Consider the following 26,547-nt stretch of genomic DNA (forward strand, 5'->3'; position numbering starts at 1 on the left):
TCTCGATCTCGAAAAATTTCCTCTGGACTATTATCCTTGCCCCTCACTGCAAGAAGATCACTCAATCTTACTCTCGCAACTCAACACTGATATTTTTGAGAAATTTGATCTCTCATCTCTCAATCAAAGTGTTCTCCAAGTGCCCATTGAACTCCTTATAATCTCTCATTGGAGCTCCAACGACCAAGATTAAAACATAATAAAGGGTTAAGATTAACTCGGAGTTGATCTTCATCTTATTCTAGAATATTCACACCACATTTAATTAATACCCTTTAATTAACTAAATTTCCTAAGTTTAGAGTTAGGGTACCATTTAAAAAAGTTAATTATTCTAATTAAACCATCTCTAGGTGGAATTTCCCGAAACGATTTCTTGGTATTTGAGAATGCATGTTTCTTAGCCTCTTTGGAAAATCTCGAGGCCAGAGAAATCAACACTCCCTCTTAGCTAGGAATGTGCTCTACTGCTGCAACCTATTGAAGCATCAGTGTGTCTCTACACCATGTCCTACTATGTTGCTGATGTCTCGCTCTACCACCCACCAATTATCGTGCAACTCTGATATCAGTTCCATTTGTGCTGCTACTGACCCTTATGAACTACTATTATCTACTGCATCTGCACTGCAACCCTCTCTACATATGTTGTTGCTGCAACTACACCATCTGCAATGGAAAAAAAATTCAAAATACTTAACCAATTGTGTTCAATATGATGCCTCTATTTTCCAAGTTACGACTTATTCTCACCTCTGTGTTGTCACTAAAGCCTTTGAATTTTCACTGAAGCCTTTGTGATGTTGTTGACTCTGTTGTGTGCTAACTGCACTGCTCCCAACTCTCCTCTGCACTGCGAAGTCTCACACCATTACTAACTACTGCATCTGTCACTCTGGCACATGATTGCACCAACTGCCACTCGTCAATCCTACTACTGCTCATTATGGGCTCCCATAGCAAGGTCTTGATCCAAGAGTTTGACTCCTCAAGGATCCTACCCATCGTGTACCTCTCTTGGGCTACAATTCCAAATCACCCCACCTCACCCATGGAGGCATCTCGGAAATCATGGCAAACTCTTCCTCTAATGTGGAGGACAACCTGTCGATCTCAACGGATGCACCTTGTTGATGCTTCTTCTCCTCTCTTTCCTTCTTTCTAAGAGGACACTTAGTGATTTAGTGACCCAACTCACCACACCCAAAGCACTTGATCTTTGAAATATCCTTCTTTCTTCTGTGCTACTTGTGCTATCCCTTTGACGCAAGGGGTACGACCTCCTCTTCCTTCACTTCTTTCACCCCACTCCTACTACTACCACTAATGGTGGCCTTCACGAGATCACACCTCATTTTCTCCTACTCTAGATCAGCCCATACACGTTCCTCTAGCAATTTTTTTGTGACAAGGATGCTCTCGACAAAAACTTACCAATTTTCTGAAACGTTATTCAGTGTCAATCGTACAAACTATGAGGGCTCAGGTGCTTATTCTATTGAAGCCAGCTCGTCCTGTGCATCTTCGAATCTTGTAAGGAAGGGGTCAACTCGCTTCCCTTTCTGCATTGTCGTGCATCTCAATTTCTCCTCCAAGTACATCTTCCACTACTCAGAAGATCCTTCGTATAACATAGCTAATTCTTCCCACATCTGTTGGGCACTACCCTTACCAGCTATATGGGATAACACATGATTTCAAACTCCGTCGAGAATGATCCTCTTAGCTTTTGTTATCTAAGCCATGAAAAATTTTGAGTGCTAATATTCATAGGTGGGCTAATTTTCCATGATTTTTCAGAAAAAAAGATTCGTCAATTTCCATTTTTTCTAAAATTGATTCACCTAATACAATATAAAATTATTTTACCTTAAAAATTGCCAACATTATATAGAGACTATATACAAAATCATTCAAAATTTGAATAATTTTACAAATATTTTATAGTTTGTATATTAAGGACTATTGAGATTCGCCAATGTTTTTAAACTTAAAGATAATTTTCCATCCTTAAAATTTTCCATCATCTCATCCTTGTACTTCTTGAGTGGATCTGCATCGATGGGTACAACTACCACACTATCGACATAGGTTTTGAGATCATGCTCATCTAGAAGGCAGGAGATCCTAGCCTTCGAGATCCAATAGTTGGAGGCTCCATCCAACCGATGTTCATCTCTCAACAGAGTTGATGCCATCTGTCCTAAAAAGGTTAAACTCCTTCCTTTTCTCTTCTACTCAACTTCTGCCCAACAATTCGTACTTCCTTATGGAGTGAGAAATCCCACACAGAGCTACTGCTACTATGCTAAGAAAATTCAAACTTCTGCCTCAAAGCTCTCCGAGGAAGGAATTCCCTCACTATGTGCTCTTCTCTCCCTCTTACGTTATTCTACTAGCAACTGCAAAATATTTGCATACCAGCTGAAGATCTACTCTGCAATTAAAAGACGCTACTCCCTTCTACCTCTGGAAAGCTTCGATCTCGAAATCAAATTTCTCTTTCGACTCATTGAGAAAAATCAATTTCACCTCAAAACATCAACCTCCTTGGCCGAAGAGCTATGGTTCCTCTAGAGTTTCAAATTGTTGCATGTGCAGTAATTTCGAATTCCCTCTTCCCTCTCAAACTGAGCTCTTCTGCTCATCATTTGTGCTCTGATATCATGTGAAAAATAAGTTATCTTATTCCTACTACAACAAACTGATGATATTTCTCTTATTTGTTACTTACTTGAACAAATTACTTCTAGTTTTCTACAGCAAATATCGAAATACATACATTGTAGCCTACACAAAATAAATACTACGGAAACTAAATATGGCATAGGAGAGAAATAAACTCACACACATCTACATAGTTGTTTTTGGACCATGTACGTGAAAAAAAGCAACTCAGGAAAACCATTGGAGCAACTGAGGGTTTTATTATTATGCAGTAGTTTCTAAGTACAAATCATTGGATGCCAAACCTAGTTATCCGATACAGAGAAAAGCTGGCAAAGATTTAGTGCGAAAATTCTCACATTGATTCGGGAGATCCGACACTGATTAGGGACAAACTAGCTGGCCCCACATTTCATCTGCGCAGCTTCTACATCAATCCTACCTAGCTCTGCATCACACTTGCTGGGATCTTTGTCACCTCCTCTTCTGATCTCATTTTGTTTCAAAATTTGACCCTTTAGCCCTATAGTCTCACACCCTAGCTTCTGTAACTAGATCTCGACTCTCCCATCTGAATTTTGAACTCCCTCTCAAGCTTTGTGCTGCCTCTGCGTGGCACTGCGCCGCCTCTCTGAACTTCTCTATGTCTTCTCTTCCTTGCACTCTTTGTATCTAGAAAACTTTCCTCTAGACTAATATCCATGTCTCTCACTACAAGAATATCACTTGATCTTACTCTGGAAACTCAACACTGCTACTCTTAAGAAATTTGATCTCTGATCTCTCAATTGATGCATACTCCAAGTACCTATTGAACTCCTTCTTATAATATTTCATTGGAGCTCCAACAACGAATATTAAAACATAATCAAGGGCTAATATTAACTGGGAGTTGATCCTCATTTTCTTCTAGAAGATTCACACCTGATTTAATTCATACCCTTTAATTAACTAGATTTCCTAAGTTTAGACTTAGGGAACCATTTAAAAAAGTTAAGTATTTTAATTAAACCATCTCTAGGTGGAATTTTCCCAAACGATTTTTGGGTATTGGAGAATGCATGTGTCTCAATCTCTCTACAAAATCTCAAGGAAATAGCACATGCGATGCTACAAAAATCCACAATATTCGGGGCAGTTTTTCTATGAGGCACTCCATTATACATTGTGTTAGTCTGCAAAAAAGGCCTCAACCAAGCTATTATATTGTTGATAATATGATCAATATTGAGAGCTTTTCCTTCAGAAATAATGGAGTTCATTACCTTCCAAATTTCCCAAAAGATCACTAGGGGGATTGCCATTCTTCTTTTGGGCCTCTAGCTCCACCATAACAAGAAAGCTTCAATAGTATCATGTGTAATATGTGTGAAAGAGAATAAACAAGCGATCCTGGACCATAATTGAACAACTAATTGGAAAAGAAGCACAATGTGCAAATTGTTTTCCTCTTTTAATATGCATAAGATGCATTGTCCTGGTCCATTTATGCCTCTCTTACTCAGATTCGTCCAAGTAAATGTCTTATTTTTCCATGCTAGCCATGTGTGTAGTATATTCTTGTAAGGGTCCTTGACTTTCGAGAATCTAGTAAACTGGCATGTATTATGTATGTTGAGTATGTTGCATGAGATGTACAGGTAGGTGTCCACGCCAGAGATATTACCTCGGTGTAAATGCTATCCCACCCTATCTAATCGCCTTCCTCAGCTCTACAAATGCCTGATCTGCAAAGTGCATTAATCAAATTGTCTCAGCTCCCAACAACTTTTCGTGTCAATCTCATCTCCCTTGCCCTCTTCCGTATTGGTGTGATTGCATTCCATGTTTTGATCACCCGTGCAAGATAAAAATCGCCTCTAGAATTTAGACTGTGTATAAGAGCCTTGGAGCTTCAGTGTAATGTATCTCAATCCTAGTGTCGAGCATACAATCTATGCCAATAATGATATCCTTCCCCGATCCAAATATCAAGAAATCTCGCTTCAAAAGCCAATACTTAATCTTATTGAAACTAATCCACATGATGGATTGTGTTGGTTTTCCAATTAGACCATCTCTCATCCGATGTCCAAAGTTTATGCTCCCTAAATATTTCGATCTCGTGATGTCTCCCCATAGAAAATTACCAAATAAATCATGTCATAAGGATTAGATGTGAAGAGCACATCCAAAGAATTTTATATTCTCAATCCCCCAGCCTCCTAGCCTCTTAGGAATAGTGAGATTTACTAGCGTGATGAGATGGAATTTGAAATTTTTTTTTAGATCGTGCCCATATAAACTTTGCCATAATACCATTTATTCTTGTAATAATTGTGGCACCGATACAGAAAAGATGATCCCAATACACCACTAATTGTTGCACGACTCACTGTGTAAGAGTGACTCTACATCCAGGAGTCAAGCGCTGATGTTCCCATCAAGAGATATTTTTGTGGAATCTGTCAACAATCCACAACGAGTCATTGGCTTTGTAATTACTTGGCTTAATGTTGAATCCCAAATATTTCAAAGGAGAGCAAATTGGCTGTGTTTCCACTCCAAATAGATTTGCAATATATTCAATGTCCTTGTGTTACCCCTTCGCAAATAATAACAAGGATTTGTCCTTATTAATAAGGAGTCCTCACGCTGTGCCAAAAATGCAAAAAATATGATGTAATGTAGCTATTTCGCCGTGGAAAGCATTCCACAAAATCTAATCTGTCATCTACGAAAACGCTATGTGAGACTCTAATGCCACAACCCACACTAAGTCCATGGAAATTGTCCTTAGAACAAGAATATATATATTTTTTTATGGCTGAGGTAATTCGTGATGAGAATAAATAGCAATGGTGAAAATGAACATCACTGTCGGAGTCCCCTACGAGCACCAACAAAGAATTTTGTGGGATATCCATTCATAATGACTACATATTTAACCGATGTAGAATGATGCATCTATAGTCCAGTCCTATGTAGAATGATGTGTTCAAGTCTACATTGATGAATTTTACAAACCGACTTAGTTGAGCTAGAAAATGTTTGGTCGATGGCCATGATAGCGATGCTCATTCAAATTTACTTTACAATGGCACTGCAGATGTGATAATCAAATTGTAAAAGAAAGGAATTGCCCATTCATGTTTGCTTGTTTTAGAGGGTCACAATAGGCCCGTGAGCTCTATCATAGCTTCCACATATTTTTTATACTGGCCACCTAGATCATGTGCATTTTGGTGGTGTAGTAGTTAAATTATTAGTATTATAGTTTGTTTGTAAAATTGGTAATGATAAACTTCTAAAATTAGATAAAGAGGTTATTTTGTAAAACCAACTCTAGATTCAAGTCTACATTGTCATAAGCATTTTGTATATCCACTTTCATGATAACAACTTCCATTTTCTTAGTGTGAATAGAATGCACACATTTTTATGCTATAGCAAATGCATCACGTATCAATTTGTCTCGTAAGAAATCATATTGCTCCGAGAAATGTAGGTCGTCATAGTATTCTTAATTCTAATACAAAAAACTGTCTATCTAAACTTCAGTCAAAGAAATTCAGAACATATAATCGATAAACCAATCCATTGATAATATTGATATTCCAATGCATACAAATGGTACTCTAAATGAGGTAGGTAATACAATTTAAATCTTATACCTTTGCAAATATACCGGCTAGGCTGCGCAAATCTTTATGCTTTGAAACCCTTGCATCCTTCACATTTACCCATTGATAATATTGACATTTAAATGCATATAATAATACTCTTGTTAAAAAAAAATATTATGCGGAGAGGCAGACTAGTGACTTTCCCGAATTTGCACAGCATTTGGCACTGCTAGCTTTAGCATAACTAGATTTACTCATAGCTATACACAGAAGTATTCCCTCACTGCTAGCTTTAGCATAACTAGATTTACTCATAGCTATACACAGAAGTATTCCCTCACGACAAAAAAAACAAAGTAGAAGAGAGTAATTTTGGAGCAACACAATAGTAACTTAGGATTGAATTCTAAATCATGAAAATATATTCACATGAGAGTGCACTCATTCACAAAGTAAAACAAAAATTTTACAGTGATTTACACTTCACGCCGAATAACACACAGTAAAACATAGTAACTGTTGTTTTTCATGGGCCCACCAAAATTTGCTCCACCATTTTCTCCTCAAAAACTCTCAGTCTCTTTCTCTCTGACTCTCTAATTTGCAAAATGACTTTTACATGCTTCTTTATCTCAACATACAATTTTTACATTAATGCATGATAGAGAAAATAATTAATACTTTGTTGTTGTTGAGTGTGGACAAGAATCGCGCAGGTGTTTGTGGAGTGTGGAAAATAGTCACAAAATGAATGTTTACCATATCTAATTACCAAAATACATTAAATGCCTTAAATTCTATGTTGTGTTGAGGAATGGTGTTTGTGGAGTGTGGCCAATAGTCGCTGAATGAACTCTTGTCCATATCTAATTACCAAAATACATTAAATGCCTTAAATTCTTTTCTATGTTGAAGAATGGTTCACGTGGCACTCTGTTCTGGCTTCAGCCCTTCCATCTTCAAAAACAGGCGCAACTTGAAAAAATACGTCTGACAAGTATGGTTGTTGTGAGGGTGTTTAACGCAGTGGTTGGGATTAATATTTCCAACACCCCCCCTTAATCACAATTGCTTCCATTGACAATTCCCAAATAGTTTTTGAGTTAAACAAAACTTTCATGTGCCAATGGCTTTGTGAAGATATCAACAAATTGTTCCTGTGACCTATAGTGATGCAACACAATTTCATCATTGTTAATCAACTCTCTAATAAAATGATATTTAGCATCAATATGCTTGGCCATTTTGTGAAAGACAAAACTCTTTAACAATGAAATTGCTGAGGTGTTGTCACATAAAATAGTTTTCACTCCCTCTTGGTCATGACGAAGATCCCTCAACATCCTTCTCATCCAAACTTCCTCACACGTTGCTACTGTTGCTGCCACATATTCAGCTTTTGCTGTTGACAGTGACACTATTGGCTGCTTCTTGGAGGCCCATGAAATGGCTCCGAAACCCAAATGAAAAACATACCATGACGTGCTATATCTGTCATCGAAACTTCCTACCCAATCACTATCAATGTAACCAAGCATGTAAGGACTGAAAATGAAATTAAATACCTTTTTACTCTAAACAGGATATGAAATTTTTATGAACGTGCTCTGAAATTTAACAATAAATTTCAGATATCAAATTGAATGATTTGATGAGAAGTACCTACCTCATTTCCTACAATCGAAGAGACTTCAGATTTTCTCCAGCCTTCGCTCCCGTTACCAAAAAACCATAACCTCCCAACCAAACTAAGTACAACCTAGGTACTTAGTCCAGATTACTTCTCAATTGTTGCAATCTGTTCACCTGTGCCCAAAAACTTCAGAACAAACAAGGTTCAGTCTTTTCTGTTGAAAAACTCTATGTTACAAATTTTCCCCCTCCTTTCGACCCCTATTCCTCCAATCGTCCCTTCCTTCTTATAACTCTCCATTCACTGACTTCCGCCATATTTGTGTCCAAATTATGATACGTGCTGATTTTATAAACAAAATCTGATTTTATTTTATTCGAATATCTTAATTTGATTTAATAAAGTTTATTTATTTATTTTAATGATTTAATTTAATTTATAATTTATAATTTTATTAATTTTATTTAATTTCAAAAATTTTAATTTACTATAGGTGGGTCATTACAAAGCAGCCTGAAATCACTTGTTGCTGTGTACAAAATGCCATACTATTTTGTCCCATTGACATACCTTAGAATCCTTTTTTCTCCTTGCCAATGTGTCTCCTTGGGTGTTTCCATGAACCTTGACACCAAACTTACTTCATACATTATATCTGGCCTAGTGGCAATCAAATACATCAAGCTCTCTATCATGATTTTGTATAATGTTGGATTGCCATTGTTGCTGCAATCTTCTTTGCTCAAATTCAACCCCATGATAGTTGGAGTTGGTGCAGACTTGTTGTTCCAAATTTTAAACCTCTCCAAAATGTCTACCACATACTTTGCTTGAGATATAAAAATGCTATTTTATATTTGCTTTACTTCTATGCCCAAAAAATATCTTAACATTCCCAAGTCAGTCATTTCAAATTCACTCTTCATGACTTGTTTGAAATCAATGATGATGAAATCATCATTGCCTGTAAAAATCAAATCATCTACATATAAGACGACAATGAGAATCTTACATTTGCTCTCTTTGATGTAGAGAGTGGGTTCACCATCACGTTTGTCGAAACCATTGCTCAACAAGTAGGCATCTATCCTGCTTTACCATGTGCGCAGTGCTTGCTTCAACCCATAAAGATCTTTTCTCAACTGATACACTTTGTCTTCTTGGCCTTCGACCTCATAACGAGGTGGTTGTGCAACATACACTTCTTCTTTCAGCACCCCATTTAAGAATGTTGATTTTACGTCCATTTGATACGCTCTCCATTTATGCTGCGAGACAATCGCCACAACTATGCGAATTGTCTCCATCCTCGCGACTGGCGTGAACGTCTCTGCGTAATATCTTCCATGGTGCTCCTTGTATCCTTTGACAACTAGCCTTGGTTTGTGCCTTTCAATCTTTCCCTCAATGTTTCTTTTGGTCTTATAGAGCCACTTCACTCCAAAGACATGTTTTCCTTTCGGAAGGTTTACTAACTGCCATGTGTCACTCATTTCTATTGCTTCTATTTCTTCCTCCATTGTCGCAACCCATTTTTCTTCTTTAGCTACATCCTCAAAATGGATTGGGTCATATACATGAGAAAACAAGGCAAATAAGGAATTCAAACCAGTGTTACTATCAACTTCATCTTGGTCATAAATTTCATTTAAATTTCTTAATTTTGTCTTTCTTGTGCTTGTTGAAGATGGGATTGACATGTCACTTGGTGTTGCACTTTGTGGTGTGCTTGGAGAAGCACTTGCTTGGTTACATGAAACTTTCATATTATTTGTTGATGGCGTTTCTTACTACCTACTTTTTTGCGCTTGAATAGGAGTAGAGGGAGTCACTGTTAATTCCTCTTTGTCCTCATGTGGTTACATGCTTTCACATTGACTATCTTCTCTAAACTTCCACCCCATGCGTCCTCTTCTACGAACTGCACATCTTTGTTGATTATGACCTTCTTGGTTGATGGATTGTAGAGCTTGTATGCTTTGGATTCATCACTGTATCCAACAAATATACATTTCTCCCCCTTGCTATCCAAATTCTTCCTCAACTCATCTGGGACATGTGCATACACCACACATCAAAAAACTCTCATGTGAGTGACACTATGCTTTCTTTCACTCCATGCCTCTTCAGGAAATATGTTTTGGACACTTTTGGTTGGACATCTATTCAAGATATATGCTACATAAGCGACAACGTCAGCCCAATAATCATTTAGCAAATGCTTTGCCTTCATCATACTTCTTTCCATTTCCATAATGGTCCTATTCTTCCTTTCTGCCACACCATTTTGTTGAGGTGTATACCTTGTTGTAAATTTCTTGTGAATTCCATGCTCCCTACAAAAACAAAGGAAATCATTTGAGATGTATTCTCCACTTTTGTCAGTCATGAGGACTTTGATGTAGTGTCCACTTTGCTTCTCAACAAGAGCTTTGTATTGGTGAAAGCACTCAAACACTTCACTTTTATGTTTTAGGAGATAGACCCATGTCTTCCTTGTGTAGTCATCTATGAAGGTCAATACATAGTGGCTGCCACCAATTGATGGTCTGTGCATTGGTCCACATAAATATGAGTGGACAATATCCAAAGGTGCCTTTGCCCTTACTGACTTTCCTACTGGAAATGTCTCTCTATGTTGCTTGCCCAAGATACATCCTTCACATAGGCTATTCGGTCTTTATATGAGTGGCAAACCCTTCACCATGACTTTCCTATGCACCAACTTCAAACCTCCAAAGTTGACATGACCAAATCTCAAATGCCATAACTAGTTTTCATCTTTTACCTCTATTTGAAAGTTTACTTGTGTGACAACTACCTCTTTTCTTCCATTCTCTTGTGAGTTCTAGTGAGCCCCAGTATTGCAACAATAATGCTGCAACTCCTGGGACTCCCTTCTTTAATTTTATCAACCCGGTAGTTCGTAACAAACTTGGAAGCGACGGTGTTGTATGCACAAGTACTAGCTCTTGCCGCAACTGTCACTTGGTCAACTGGCACAAGTCCGGTAGGAGCTTAAGCCAACTTCTATGAGCTTTGAGAAGAGGTTTTTTAACTGATGGATGAAAGCTAACTCAAAGAAGGCTAATCTACCTGCAGAAAGAAACTGGAAAGCTGAAAGGAAACGTAAACCCTAGTAAACCCTAATTTTACTAGCTAGCCCTACTGATGAAAGAAAGAGGATGCAAGCTACTGAAAGAGATGCCATTGACTTCTAGGAAGGTAAGATGCATGTGTATAAGCTACTTATACAGTAACATCTAGAAAAAAACATCTTTTTGTATTTTTGAATAAGTTGTCAGAATTATCATGCATGTGCTTTTAACTGGTTTTTGACTGTGCAGAGGTGGATTTGCGAGAGGAAATGCTTGGAGGAGGTCGGGAAGGTTCAAAGAGGGACTAAGGGGTCCTTAGCACCCTTCCAGAGAGTTTCATAGAGTTTGGCTATCAGGAAACCTCATTCGTGAGCTTCTATAGCAAGTCTGTAGGGGTTCTATAGGATGTTCTGGAATTTTCTACAGGATGTCTGTAATTTTCTACAGGATGTTCAGAAATGGGATTTTGGAGGATGGATGGAAGAAGAAAGATGAAGGAGTGGATATGGAGGTGAGATAAGGGTATGACGAGGTCCAGGACTTGGTGAATGAGGTTAAAGAGAGGCTAAGGAGATTGGGTTGGTTCAAAGCTAAGAGAAGCAATGTTGTGTGAGAGTATAGGAACTAGGGCAGAGTGTGAAAACGTACCAAATGAGAGGCAAGAATCTAAGTTAGGGGATGGAGCAGATGAGATTGATGGAGTACAGGTGGATGGAGAGGTATTACAGGCACTCTGCAAGTTATCTTTCGAATTACACAAATGAAGACTTGGAAAATCAAGAAGCTAATTACTTTGACCTAATATAACCTAGATGACAGCAAAGAAATGGAACAGAATTTTATTTGGATTGAAACCATGTATACTAACTATGCAATGAGTCAATCAATAATCTCAACATGTAACCAACTTCTGCAAATAAAAATCGAACACTAATGGTTGCATGGCGAAGCAAAGATAGTGTTTTTGGTGGCAGCAAGGTCACCTTGATCCCAGCTCCTGATCCCACTGAGGGAGAGGTGAAATCAGAGGTTCTTGATGGCCCATTTTATGAAGATCTTCCCTGTTATTAACCTATCAACTAAATCTGAACCTGAAAAGCTATTTTGATCATCAAAAACAACCTAAATAACAAAAGAAGATTTAAATCTAAATAGAAGATTTTATTCTAAGAGTGCAACAAAGACACATGAAAGTAAATGAAGGAGGTACTGGGCACTTGAGATGGGCCCAACCCCAAGAGCTACAGCCTCCTAAGAGAGATTTAGAGCTGGTGCAAATCTGGATTCATCGTTATTGAGCAAAAGAATAGTTACATTCCAAAAACTGTCCACAAGGAAAACTGGAAAATGCGCTGAAATGCCGAGCTAACCTACTGCCTAAAAAATGACTAAAATCGAACTACAAACTAGCTAACTTCTACCTACAAAGTGACTAACCGAAATGAAGCCCTAAGCCCTCTTATTTATACAAATTGAGGACCCCAACAACCCTCCTAAACTTTAGGAACTCGGCTGCCAAAACTTGTAGTTAACAACACTTTTACTAGCACTTGCACGGCTTCCCTTGTGATAATTGATTTGGCGGCCCTTGAACTCCGAGCTGATTGTGGAGAATTTGAGGTAAGGACCCATAAATGAAGGGGACACCTTCCTACAAATCCTCTCCCTTGTTCTCCCACGAATTTGGCTGCCAAGTGCTCATTAAAACCTTTGATTTTGTCTCCAAATTGACCAAAAACACTGCATAAAGCACACATTATACTTTTTGGCATAATGACTAACCCAATTCACTCTATTAGCATAAATATAATAAAAAACATGCAATAAAATAATGAGAATGGTGGATTAAATCGAATTAGGAGGTTGAATGAGCCCATATAATTATCCATTTTTGGGGCTCATCATCACCCCCCTACTGAAAGTGTTGCTCATCCTCTGAGCAACTAATCTATCTCCTCATCTTTGATGGCCTTGGTGGCCTCCCTGTCATGCCAAGCTCCTGAAGTCATGTCCTCTTCTCGGTCATGAAACCATGCTTTTCTATCTGCTTCTTCCCACTGTTTGTGCTCCTTTTCCTAGAGAATTCTCAGCTTCCTGTAGAACTGTCTCAGCATCCTGTAGAGAGGTGTTTGTGTCCAACATTTTCATTCTTTCTCTCCAGGTGGATGTCTTCGAGCTTCCCCATTCATAGGTGATGGATTCCCTTGAGGGAGACCTCTCCTTTTGTGTAGCTGGGGTGTCTACAATCATGATTGGCTCTTTTGACAGTGGCCGGGGTCTGGCAGTCTTTATCCTCACGCTCCTTCTTTCCTTAATTTACAGGGAAGGCTCCCTCTTTCGTTTCCCTTTCTGCTTTGGATATGTGCTTAGGGTGGCCAGCACAACTGCTGCCTCCTTGGCTAAAATATCAGGCGATTTTCCCTTTTGGTTCCTATGTTTCTAGACTTCCTGTAGAAAGTCCTGTGCTGACTGTTTTCTAGCTTCCTGTAGAAACTGTTTTAATTGTTTTGGTCTGCTTGGCTGGATGTGGCTCTTCCTCCTTTTTTTCCCTCTTCTTTTGTCTTCTCTGCCTCTGTTAGCTTGCTTCCTCACGCTCTATTTTGGCTTTCTTCTCATCTTGTTTAGCTTCTGCCTTCTCTGTTGTAGTCTTTTTCTTTTCTGTTCTTCCTTTGTTTTGCCCTCTGCTTGAATGATTTGTGCTCCTTAATCATTGGTTTTTTCACATGCTTCAGGCCTGATTCTTCCCCAGAATTGCATCGCTTCTTTTGCATAAACATGCAACAAATAAACCTGTTTGTTTTCTTCTTCCCTTGAAGTTAGAAATTTTGCAAAAACCTGTGTTTTCTTCTAAAAAGATAGCTCATTGACCCTCTTGTAAACTTGTTATTGCTCTTGGAATTTTCATGTTTTTCACAACAACAACTCCAATTTTTCCTCTCTTCAAACTTTTCCAACCTGAATTTGCTTCATAGTTTTTGAAAAGAAATCAATTTTTTGACAGATCAGAGAACAAATAACATAGTTTTTTTTTCTAGAATGTGGACAGTCTTGCAAATTCATTCTTTCACACAAGCTTAGTTCCTATGGTTGCATCTCTCTTTTCAGAAGAAGGTGAGAAAGAAGAAGTGAGACTTCGAATGCAAAGGGAAAAAAGAACTGTGTAGAACTCAGAAAATATGCAAGCAGACTTTTCACCTTTTTTCAATGTGCAGGCAGACTTTTCCTCTCATTTTTAAAATTTAATTCCATGTTAAATTCGCCATTTTGCACCAACAAATCATGCACAATGAAGTTTCCTCGATCCTAACTCGTTTTTAGCTTGAAATTCGCCGAAAATACCAGGTTTTCTTTCTGCATGGTTGTTTTCTGCGTTTCCTATAGAAGACTTCCTATAGAATGGAACTGCACTTCCTGTAGAACCCGGTAGGCAGGATTTTTTTTAAAAAGGCAAAAATCTCGAGAAATCAGGTAGGAATCTTTCAGAGCACCACTTGTTAACTGATCTGGACGTGGTGGACGCGTGCTCCAGTTGTGACCGCAGTTGAACCGAGGGTGGTGAGAGTCAGCTGAGCATTTTTGTAATTGCTGCGTGATTTGTGGTGAGGGAGTGAAGTGGCCAGGTGTACGTGGCCACATGCAGATGGTAGTGTCATTCATGAACTATATGTTTTCCCCCTATAATCACTTTCATCAATTGCACCGAGGTTTAAACGGCCAACACTCCCGGTGGTTTTAATTTTCACGTGAGTCGACTGTCCACGTGTACTGCATGACTTCCGGCTCAGCGCTAGAGAAGTCAATGTTAGGTTAACTTTGCTAGATTCGTGGCTTAATCACACCATTCCATTCGTTCATGCAGTTTTTAAATTAGATTTATGCAATAGAGGAACAAGTTTTAGTCACATACTTGGAAGTCGAATGGTTGTTGTGAGGTGCTAAGGCCTTTCATTTGCTGCATGCACTGGTTTCTGTGGTTGCATGATGGCTTGGCTGCTGATTCATGGCTGTTTTTTTGTGCAGGTATCCTCTGGCTGGATCCATGTTGTAGGAGCTGGCTTCCACGTTTAGATCTGCACCCTCAAGCTACTGATGTTGAATTTTCACAAGACAGAAACTTGTTCTCGCCATTGCTCCCGAATGATAGACCGATCAATCTAAAACTTGCTGAGCATGTTCCCATCATCATTATGCACCTCCCATAGCAAAATTATGATCAATGGATGCACAAATTTCGAGAAAAATGGAAAATGGCTGAAGATTACAGAGATCAATTTCTCAGAAACCGTGCATCGGAATCGGCTAAAACTTCTTGGGTAGGTGACTATCGCCCATATGCATCTCCCCATGAAACAAGTTTTGAAACAGATGCACGGATAGGGAGAAAATGCAAAAATGGCTGGAGGTGATGGAGGCTAATTTCTTGGAAACCGTGCACTAGAATGGGCTGAAATTGCTCGGGAATGTTGCCATTCTCCCTATACAACTCCCCCTATAACAATTTTGCAAATGGATGTACGGTTTTCAAGCTAGGGAAAAAACAAATTTTGTTCTATGAATTTTTTCTTCAAAGCATTCTTCAAGTTCTTGCATGGTAGGAAAAATGAGCTTGGGCTGTGATGCAGGCACGGAGATGATGGAGGAGGAGTTTGAGGATATCAGGAGGACTTCTGAACCCTTGAGGAAGCTAGCATGTTCGCCAAACTACCTTTTTGAAATCCATTTCTAGCTTCCTTTAATTTCTACACGAACTTCCTGTAGAAGCACAATGAGGTGGAAAAAAATGATGGAGAAAGGTGAGGGATGGAAATAGGGGTGCTTGCAGGCCTAACCAACAGATTCCAACCATCGGATTCCCTTTTAAAATTGAATTTGGTTTGTCCGAAGGTTTTACAGGATGTTTCAAAACTTCCTGTAGAAACACCTGGAACTTCCTATAGAAAAGCCTGGAACTTCTTGTAGAAAGCCAAATCCTGACCTGAATGTGACCAAATCCTAGGAGAGGTGAGTGGCCATGGAGGGAGTGCGTGAAGGGATGTCCTGGAGCCTGGTATGGACTCCTGTCCTCGTTTTGTGCGCCCCTCTTTTCCTGCAAAGTTTTCACTGCAACTTGCAATTTTTCATAGAGATTAGTCCTGCCTTTTTTCTTTTTTCTTTTTTCCTTTTTTTTGAGAACAACTAGGGCACCTCATGGAGGTTTTCACCCTAATTGCCTACCTTGGGCGCCTCCAAGGGAGGTTTTCACCCAGGGATCTTATTCTATTTTTCTTTTCTTTTTTCCAACCCATTGACCACCTCATGGAGGTTTTTAATCAATGAGCCAATCTAAGGTGCCTCCGAGGAGGTTTTCACCTTAGATTTTTCCTCTTATTTCCATTTTTCCATTTTTTCTCTTTTTTCTGTTTTTTTTTCTACCCTACCCTACTTGAAAAACAAAATTCTTTTCAAGTATAAGAATACTTCCAATGGATCCATGTGCACATCGAGATTAGAGACAAAATGATGTGGTGGCTTGAGATGCATGCTTTGACAGCTATCCGGCTTTCAGAGACCAAATGATTTGACTTTGAAGGGATCAAACATAGCTGAGGAAGAGAGTACTGCTGCAACTTAGTGACTGTCTGGAACCATATTTCAATATAGCTCTGATATCCTTGGTCCTCTTGCTGATCTGGATCATTCTCCATGTCACCTTCTATCATGACCTTCTCATCTTACTCTTTTTGCTAATTTTTCTCTTGACTACATGGAGGATTTGATGGTAACCATGAGGGAGCTTTCTCGATCTCTAATTCTAATCTCTTCTCTTCATCAAGTGCAGCCCATGGTTCTTTGATCTCCTCTCTTGAATCTTCTTTTGCTGGATGTGATCCTCCAGTGCTGTCAATATAATCTCTTTTCTCCAATACTCTTCCTGAGCTATGGTCAATATCTTGGAGCTCAAGAGGAGTTGTTTGGACATGTTGTGCCTCAGCATTGTAATGGAGTTGAGCTACTCCAATGTGTCGATTTGGAAATGGTGGCACAGGTAGTTGAGTGGGGGTGTATATTTGAGATGGATGTGGATGGGGTTGCGGTTGGCCAGGCGGTGGAGGCAAAGGAGCGGGATGAGAGTTGTACTGGGGCCTCCACCCCTGATGAGGTGCATTCCACTAAGGCTGTGGCTGAGCATAAGAGTGAAATGAATGAGTAGCTAGTTGAGCATGATATTGAGATGTGAAGGACCAAGGAGGAGGTGTGGACCAGGAAGGATGAGCAGGGGGACCCCAAGAAGGCATGAAAGTGGCTTGATAGGGGTCATAATAGGTCTAGGATGTCCCTTGCATTCCCTGCTGGTAAGGTATGGGTCCATGTGGCCTCCTTTGGTTCATATAATAGAGTGGTTCAGTGGCTACTTTGGCTCTCTGATATGCAGCTTTAAGTCGAGGCAAGGAAGGGCACTGGTTCATAGGATGGTATTCTTCACAGACGAAACACACTTCTAGGGAGTGCATTGGACATTCGTTCCTAGGATGCTTTCTAGTGCACCTGGGAAGAAAGATGACCAAAGCCCTCTTGGCTTCCTCTTGCTTCATTTGGATTTGTAAGGTATCGAGTTGCATGGAAAGAAACTGCCTCATCTCGCTCTTGAAATCTTCCATGTGATTTGAAAATTTGTTTTTGGATAAGGTACTGCTCCCAACATTTCTGCTTGTAGCCATTTGCTCTAGAGGAATGTTTTCTTCTTCTTCTTCCCTTGAGGTTCTTCAATAATGTCTTGCGGTCCACCTAAGGGTTCTTTAATCACAGCCATCGAAGAAGAGAGAAGGTTGGCTCTGTGAAGCAGTGGGGGTGTTGTGAAATCATTTTTCTGAATTATCTACTCCTACAAGGCATGAAAGGAAATCTTTTTGGTTGATTTTTGCTTTTTTCTCCTTGTACCTACAAAACTAAAATAGATTGAACTGCAAATAACTATCTTGCTGAAATGAAAGCAAGAAAGGACTAATCTATTTTTCTCAAATGAAATTGCAGGAATGAAATGCTAATCTACGCTTGCAGAATTGAAATTGCGGAATTGAAATGATAATCTAAGCTTGCAGAATTGAAATGCTAATCTATGCTTGCGGAATTGAAATGCTAGTCTACACTTGCAGAATTGAAATGTGGAATTGAAATGAAATAAACTACTTAGAAGAAGGTTGTAGTGGAAAATAGAAGAAAAGCAACAATCACCAATACTCTGACGCTTCCCTGGCAACGACGCCAAAAAGAGTGGTGAGCCCCAGTACTTTAACAATAATGCTGCAACTCCTGGGACTCCCTTCTTTAATTTTATCAACTAGGTAGTTCGTAACAAACTTGGAAGCGATGGTGCTGTATGCACAAGTACTAGCTCTTGTTGCAACTGTCACTTGGTCAGCTGGCACAAGTCCGCTAGGAGCTTAAGCCAACTTCTATGAGCTCTGAGAAGAAGCTTTTTAACTGATGTACGAAAGCTAACTCAAACAAGGCTAATCTACTCGCAGAAAGAAACTCGGAAGCTGAAAGGAAATGTAAACCCTAGCAAACCCTAATTTTACCAGCTAGCCCTACTAATGCAAGAAAGAGGATGCAAGCTACTGAAAGAGATGCCATTAACTTCTAGGAAGGTAAGATGCATGTGTCTAAGCTACTTCTACAGTAACATCTAGAAAAAAACATCTTTTTGTATTTTTGAATAAGTTGTCAGAATTATCATGCATGTGCTTTTAACTAGTTTTTGATTGTGCAGAGGTGGATTGGTGAGAGGAAATTCTTGGAGGCAGTCAGGAAGGTTCAGAGAGGGCCTAAGGGGTCCCTAGCACCCTTCTAGAGAGTTTCACAGAGTTTGGCTATCAAGAAACCTCATTCGTGAGCTTCTACAACAAGTTTGCAGGGGTTCTACAGGATGTTCTGGATTTTTCTACAGGATGTCTGTAATTTTCTATAGGATGTTTAGAAATGGGATTTTGGAGGATGGATGGAGGAAGAAAGATGAAGGAGTGGATATGGAGGTGAGATAAGGGTGTGAGGAGGTCCAGGACTTGGTGAATGAGACTGAAGAGAGGCTAAGGAGATTGGGTTGGTTCAAAGATATGAGAAGCAATGTTGTGTGAGAGTATAGGAACTAGGGTAGAGTGTGAAAACATACCAAATGAGAGGCAAGAATCTAAGTTAGGGGATGGAGCAGACGATATTAATGGAGTACAGGTGGATGGAGAGGTATAACAGGCGCTCTGGAAGTTATCTTTCGAATTAGACAAATGAAGACTTGGAAAATCAAAAAGCTAATTACTTTGACCTAATCTCACCTAGATGATGCACTGAAACCATGTATACTAACTATGAAATGAAGCAATCAATAATGTGAACATGTAACCAACTTCTGCAAATAAAAATCCAACACTAATGGTTGCATGGCGAAGCAAAGATAGTGTTTTCGGTGGCAGCAAGGTCACCTTGATCCCAGCTCCTGATCCCACTGAGGGAGAGGTGAAATCAGAGGTGCTTGATGGCCCTTTTTCTGAAGATCTTCCCTATTATTAACCTATCAACTAAATCTGAACCTGAAAAGCTATTTTGATCATCAAAAACAACCTAAATAACAAAACAAGATTTAAATCTAATTAGCAGATTTTATTCTAAGAATGCAGCAAAGACACATGAAAGTAAACGAAGGAGGTACTGGGAACTTGAGATGGGCCCAACCCCAAGAGCTACAACCTCCTAAGAGAGATTTAGAGTGGTTCAAAGCTGGATTCAACGTTATTGAGCAAAAGAATAGTTACATTCCAAAAACTATCCACAAGGAAAACTTGAAAATGTGTTGAAATGCAGAGCTAACCTACTGCCTAAAAAATGGCTAAAATCGAACTACAAACTAGCTAACTTCTACCTACAAAGTGACTAACCGAAATGAGGCCCTAAGCCCTCTTATTTATACAAATTGAGGACTCCAACAGCCCTCCTAAACTTTAGGAACTCGGCTGCCAAAACTTGTAGTTAACAACACTTTTACTAGCACTTGCTCGGCTGCCCTTGTGATAATTTATTTGGTGGCCCTTGAACTCCGAGCTTATGGTGGAGAATTCGAGGTAAAGGCTCGTAAATGAAGGGGACACCTTCCTACAAATCCTCTCCCTTGTTCTCCCACGAATTTGGCTGCCAAGTGCTCATTAAAACCTTTGATTTTGTCTCCAAATTGACCAAAAATACTGCATAAAGCACACATTAGACTTGTTGGCATAATGACTAACCCAATTCACTCTATTAGCATAAATATAATAAAAAACATGCAATAAACTAATGAGAATGGTGGACTAAGTTGAATTAGAAGGCTAAATGAGCCCATATAATTATCCGTTTTTGCGGCTCATCAAGTTCATTGAGAGTTGTGCTTGTGCACCTTCTTTCTGCAAATCTGATTTTAATTTTAAGGGAAACATTCTATTGTTTGTCATCTGAACCTTTTCAATCAGTTGTTTGCTTGGAGGCCTATCCAAAATTGTGCACACATTATTTTTGAAGAAGACATTGTAGCCCTTTGGCATGAGCTGTCCAATGCTTATGAGGTTATGCTTCAGACTGGGGACAAAGTAAACATTTGAGATGTATTTTTCTCCCCCTTCTTTGTTAGGATATTAACTCCACCTTTTCCCATGAGAGAGACTATGCTATGAGTCCCTAATGTCACTTCAGGTTTCACACTTTCATCTAGATTGGAAAACATGTCTATGTTTCTTGACATGTGGTTGCTACATCCTGAATCTAGATACCATATATCACTCTGTTTTTCTTATGCTACATTACAAGCTAAAAACATGCTATCATGGTTCTGATTTTCTTTTGTGAAATTTACACTTGGTTTTTTACTAATGTCATATTTCTTCTTTCTACATTCATTTGCATAATGACCATACTTCTTATAGTAATGACATTGAACTTGAGATTTATCATACCTCTCACCTTGTGCTTGATTTTGGCTTGGGCCTTGACTTAGATTTTGATTGCTGCCACTTCCACTTGAGCTTGAAGGGCTGCTTCTTCCACTTCTGTATGGGCTTCTTCCTCTTCCTCTAGCATATGATCTTCCTCTGCCTCGACCTTGACTAAATGATACTTGTGTCTTGAAGGCATGCTCTAATGAGGAGCTTGTTGCTTTATTCATCCTATGTTCATGAGAAATCAGTGATGCATTAATCTCATCCACTGAGAATTATGAGAGATCCATTGTCTCTTCTGTGGCCACAACAATGACATCAAACCTTTCTCGCAAAACTCTCAAAACTTTCTCAACTATTCTTCTTTCCTCAAGTGTCTCACAATGAGACCTGATTTGAGTAACCAACCCACTTACCTGTGAAAAAAACGAGTATATATTCCTAGACTCTTTCATACAAAGTGTTTCAAAGTATCTTCTCAACATTTGCAGTTTTGTTGTCTTGACGTTTTCCAAGCCTCGGTAAGTTGTCTCGTGGGTGTCTCATGCTTGCTTGGACTTCGTTGCCACTGCAACCCTTGGAAAAATACCTTTATGAACTACTTGGAAAATATAGAGCAAGGCTTTTGAATCCTTCTTCCTATTGTCCCTTAACAAATCTCTTTCTGCTTGAGATAAGACATTGTATGCTGCTCCATGTGCTCTGTTAGGCCCCTACACTAGTAGTATAGGGGCCTAACATGCTCGTTCTTGGAAACCATTCTCCACCAAATCCCAAATGTCTTGAGATGAAAGGAGGTCCTTCATTGTAATAGCCCAATAATCATAATTTTTGCCATTAAAGTGAGGTATGTGAGGATTAGTCAAGGTTGTGCTTGATGTTTTCATTTGTAAGTGAATTTTTTTTTTCTACCTATTGGCAAATATGCTCAAAAATTTCTTTCCTCAAAACAATTTTAACTGCTAATAAAAACATTTGCTTTTACACTAACAGAGTTTAACCCACTCTCATACCATGTTAATTTTTTTATGCAGAGAGCACAGTAGTGACTTTTGCAACGCTGATTTCCCCACTTAGAACCATAGTATTCACTCACAACAAAAAAACAAAGTAGACCGGAGTAAGTTTGGAGCAATACAATAATAACTTAGGATTGAATTCTAAATCATGAAAATACATTCAATGAAGATCCCACACCAAGTAAAACAAAGGTTTTACATATTTAAGGCGGAATAACATACAATAGTAACTCACTATTGTTTTTCATGGGCCTACCAAAATTTGCTCCACCATTTTCTCTTAAAAAGCTATATAACTCTCTAACTTTCAAAATGACTTTTACATGGTTCTTTATCTCAACATACAATTTTTACATTAATGCATGACAAATCAAATAATTAATAGTTGTTGTTGTTGAGTGTGGACAATGGCAATTTTTACATTAATGCATGACAAATCAAATAATTAATAGTTGTTGTTGAGTAGTGTGGACAATGGAGTGTGGGCAATAGTAGTCCGAGAATGAATGCAGTAGGTCATATAATTTAAATCTTATACCTTTGCAAATATACCGGCTAGGCTTCGCAGATCTTTTCGCTTTGAAACCCTAGCCTCCTTCACGTTTCACACTGCACTTGGAAGCTTCAAAGCGGCGTTGCTCACCCATAGTAAATAATATATCCCTGATAATGGTGAGATTGCATGAGTGAGCAATATATCCCTGAATGTGGTGAAAATGTCGGATTGAAGAAGTTAGGAAACGAAGTTAAAGAGCAAACAGGTAGGCCTTTGTATATATTTGTGAATGATGTCTACTTTAGGCAAAACCCACCATACTCATTCTATGAACAACGTTGTTTACAATAATAACTGATGTTATTGTATTGAATCCATGAATAGAATGGTTTACAATAACAACTGGTGTTAAATTTTTTCAATTATCATAGATTTACAGGGGGTTTTTGTGAATCATTCATGTGGCTGAGTTTACAATGTTAAATTTTTTCAATTATCATAGATTTACATGGTGTTTTCGTGAATCGTTAATGTCATTGAGTTTACAATTTTCTTCTTGACGAAAGAGCCTAGACCCCAAATCAGAATTGAAATTTTGAAACCACTAGAAGGCAGAGAGTGAACGTAATTTTTTTCCATCTTCCGTATAAAAAATGATAGGGTTGTTGTGTATTTGTGATCTTTGCAATAGGGTGAGGATAGATCAGATCCAGAATGATCTTGTTATTGTTTCTGTTTAAAATGTAAGCCTTTGGGCATTGAGAGGGGAGGTAGGTGCTAAGGATGGCGAGGGTGGGGGAGGCCTTATTATGTAATCCAGCCATATTTTAATAGAATAGAAATTTCTGAGTATCCTTATGATTATGGGAATTCCATGTATCTCTGTGCATGAATCATGAGCACCGACGAGCATTGGGGCAGTCTTGTTAGCTAACAAAAGGTTAGATAGGCCATTTCAGCGTGATTGAAGTTTTGTTACCACCATTCCATTCACGGACTCGAGTTAAATAGGGAAGAGTGTGGGCAGTTGGGGGAGTCCTAAAAGGCTAGAGTTTTTAGTCTTGAGCCTGGGTCATAGTGGTAGTTCTATGGACCGTTCAGTTTAGCATAAGGGACAGGTGAGATGGTGAAGTTCCTATGAACTTCAGGGAAGGCTCTTGAGAGGGAATGCCATTGGAATCAGTTGCATTTGAAGAAAACAATTTTGAGAGTTTATTGTTGTTCATGGGTTTGTTGCAGTAGACATGTGGGCCTATAACCCGGGTCAAAGGATGGAAGCCACTCAAAAAATAGATTCCAGGGACCCCAGAATGGGTCTTCATTAAGTGTTTGTTGCAGTAGACATGTGGGCCTATAAGCCAGGTCAAAGGGTAGAAGTCAGTCAAAAAATAGATTCCAGGGACCTCAGAATGGGTTTTCATTAAGTGGTACTAGAGCAAGCAAATATATTTTACACTGGTTGGAGAGGAGAACGACTTCCAGCTACAATTGATTATAAGTTATTGACCACTCCAAAATTGCAAATATGGGTAGAGTAAAAAAAGAACAGATGAAACTCTTGAGAAGAAGTGAGAAAGTGCAAATGATAAGAGCAATGAGTGCTCAAAAAGTTCCAGTGAAAGGAACTAACTTTGAGAAAGGAACCAAGGATACCAAAAGACCAAGTTCCTGCAGAGGAACATGGTAAACTTGAAAATAATGAAGAAACAAAATTATTGTTTAGATATTTGCTTCCATTAAAATTAATTTTTAATTTCTAAAAATTAGTTCCTAGTGCTATGCAGATTGTAATTGATTATTTTAATTCGATAAATGTATTCACAATTGTGGACAACCTCAGACTCTTCTCCTCAAGATTGCCAATTTCATTCATCTTTTTTCTTCTTTTCTTTATACAGCGCACATAGTCCTGTAACTGAGGTTGGGTGCTCGATTCTGTTGGGTGAGGCCTTGTCTTATTGTGGAGCGCTGTGGTAAAGCGCTAGAGGTTCTGATCCTGTCGTGGATCGAACTCCATTTCGTGGTTTTTGTGGATCTGCCCACAGTGTTGCTTAGTGTGGTGGTGCTTGTTCATGGTTTTTGTGGATCTGCCCACAGTGATGCTCAGCGTGGTAGTGCCGGTTCGTGGTGGTGTCTTGGTGGACACAGCAGAAGAATGGTGGTCCTGTTCGTGGTGGTGCCTTGGCGTCTGTTCGTAGTTTTTGTGGATCTGCTCACAGTTCACCGTGGTGGTGTCCTGGTGAACGCAGCGGAAGCCCACAGCGACGATGGTGTGAAATAGCTAGCTATCATTCAATCGTTCTCTGTGCGAGGGCGTTTTGCAGTCGAGCAAAAATCTCGTCACCGATCTGACAACAGAAGCTTGGATCTGTGCTCTGGAGTGTTAGGATGGTGTGGATTGCCTGTTGGTGCCTCTGCGGATCAAATAGCGTGGCGTGGATCTGCGCAGTGTTAGTGTAGTGTGGATCTGTGCAGCGGAAGTGGTGTGGATTGCCTATTCGTGCCTGCTGTCTTTGATACGTTTCTACCCACAACTTCGTGCCTGCTGTCTCGGATCCGTTTCTACCCACAACTTCGTGCCTGTTATTGTATCCACACAAGGTGTTGAGCAGAGGTGAAGTGAGCTACCGAATAGATCCGGATCCTGGTCGTTGGCGCAGCGGAAGGGAAGTACTGACGTTGTTATTTTGTGGATCACCGCTTGTGACTCCTGGGAAGAGGAGCGTTGTTGGAGGTAAAGTTACGAAATTAAAAAAATCTTAGGTGCAAGGCTACTTGATCCTATCCAGGAGTGCGGTGGTCGTGAGTCGAAGGAGAACGTAATGAGGGAGGCGCACTATTGGGAGGTCGTATTTGGAGTCAAGCTTTTTTTAAGGAGAGTGCCCATATTTTGTGTTCCACACATATATTTCTCTTAAAGGACTCCATACTTACTCTTTTAAAGCAAAAGGGGTTTCATATAATTTTTTTTAAAAAAGGCTCTATATATATATATTAAAAATAAAACTTCGTACATTTATTTGTAAAAGGGTTTTGTTAAAAAAAACCAAGAAAGTGTGTTCTTTTTGGTTAAAGAAGTAAGAGGTTTATTAAATTTTTAGTTTTTATTTAAATTTATTTGAGGTTCCTTGAAATATTTTCGAAGATATGGGTAGAAGGTGGTGAATCCATTCGTAGAAACATACGTGAACAAAGCCAATAAGTTATATGTCACAAATTAGGTTAGGTTAACTCGAATTCAACTCAACGCTATGGCACCTCGACTATTACAAAGAGGGATGAAGCAACAATTCAAGACAAAGAGAAGCGAGAAAATAAAGCAAAGGTAATGCTTAGAATGTGTGTCAAAGATAGTATAATTCTTCATATCCGTGATTGTAAGATTTCTGCTGAAACTTGGAATAAACTCAAGGAATTATATGAGACTAAAAACAAAAATCAAGTTCTCTGGTTGAAAAGTAAGCTTATGTACATTAAAATGCAAGAGAACGAATCTTTTAATACCTTTGTTTCCAGAATTAGAGAATTGAAAGACAAGTTGGGAGACATAGGGGAATGAGTACCTAGGTGATCTCATAACAATCAATCACGTTAAATGGAATGTGAGAAGATTACCAAATGTTTATTACACATCTCGTAGCAAGGGAGAAAGCACTAAACTTTGATGAATTGACATGTATATTATTGCAAGAAGTAGAGAGGTGCAAGAACTTGATGCTTCCGAATCGAGATTTGATATCTGTAGCGAAGAAGAAATTCTTCAAAGGGAAATAAGGAGGAGCAAAAAAAGGAAGAAGCTCATCCCCGAAAAGCCCATTTCCAAAATCAAATCAAGGTATGTCATCTAAAATAAAATGTTCTTACTATGGTAGAAGTGGGCATCTCGCCACACATTTTTATAAGAAGAAAAATGATGAATCTAGACAGAAACATAGAAGACAATTAAGATATTTTGTAGGAGAAGCCCTGAATTCTGATATGCAAATCTAAAGTTATTTGTGTCTAATACTACATTGTCTACTGAAATGGATGATGTTAATACATTGGTTTGTGGACTTTGGAGCATCGATTCATATGACATGCAATAAGGA

The sequence above is a fragment of the Pinus tabuliformis genome, chromosome 7 (genome assembly GCF_031772625.1).
Source record: "Pinus tabuliformis cultivar Carrire ecotype Pingquan chromosome 7, CPIR1, whole genome shotgun sequence".
In the NCBI taxonomy this organism is placed as follows: domain Eukaryota; kingdom Viridiplantae; phylum Streptophyta; class Pinopsida; order Pinales; family Pinaceae; genus Pinus; species Pinus tabuliformis.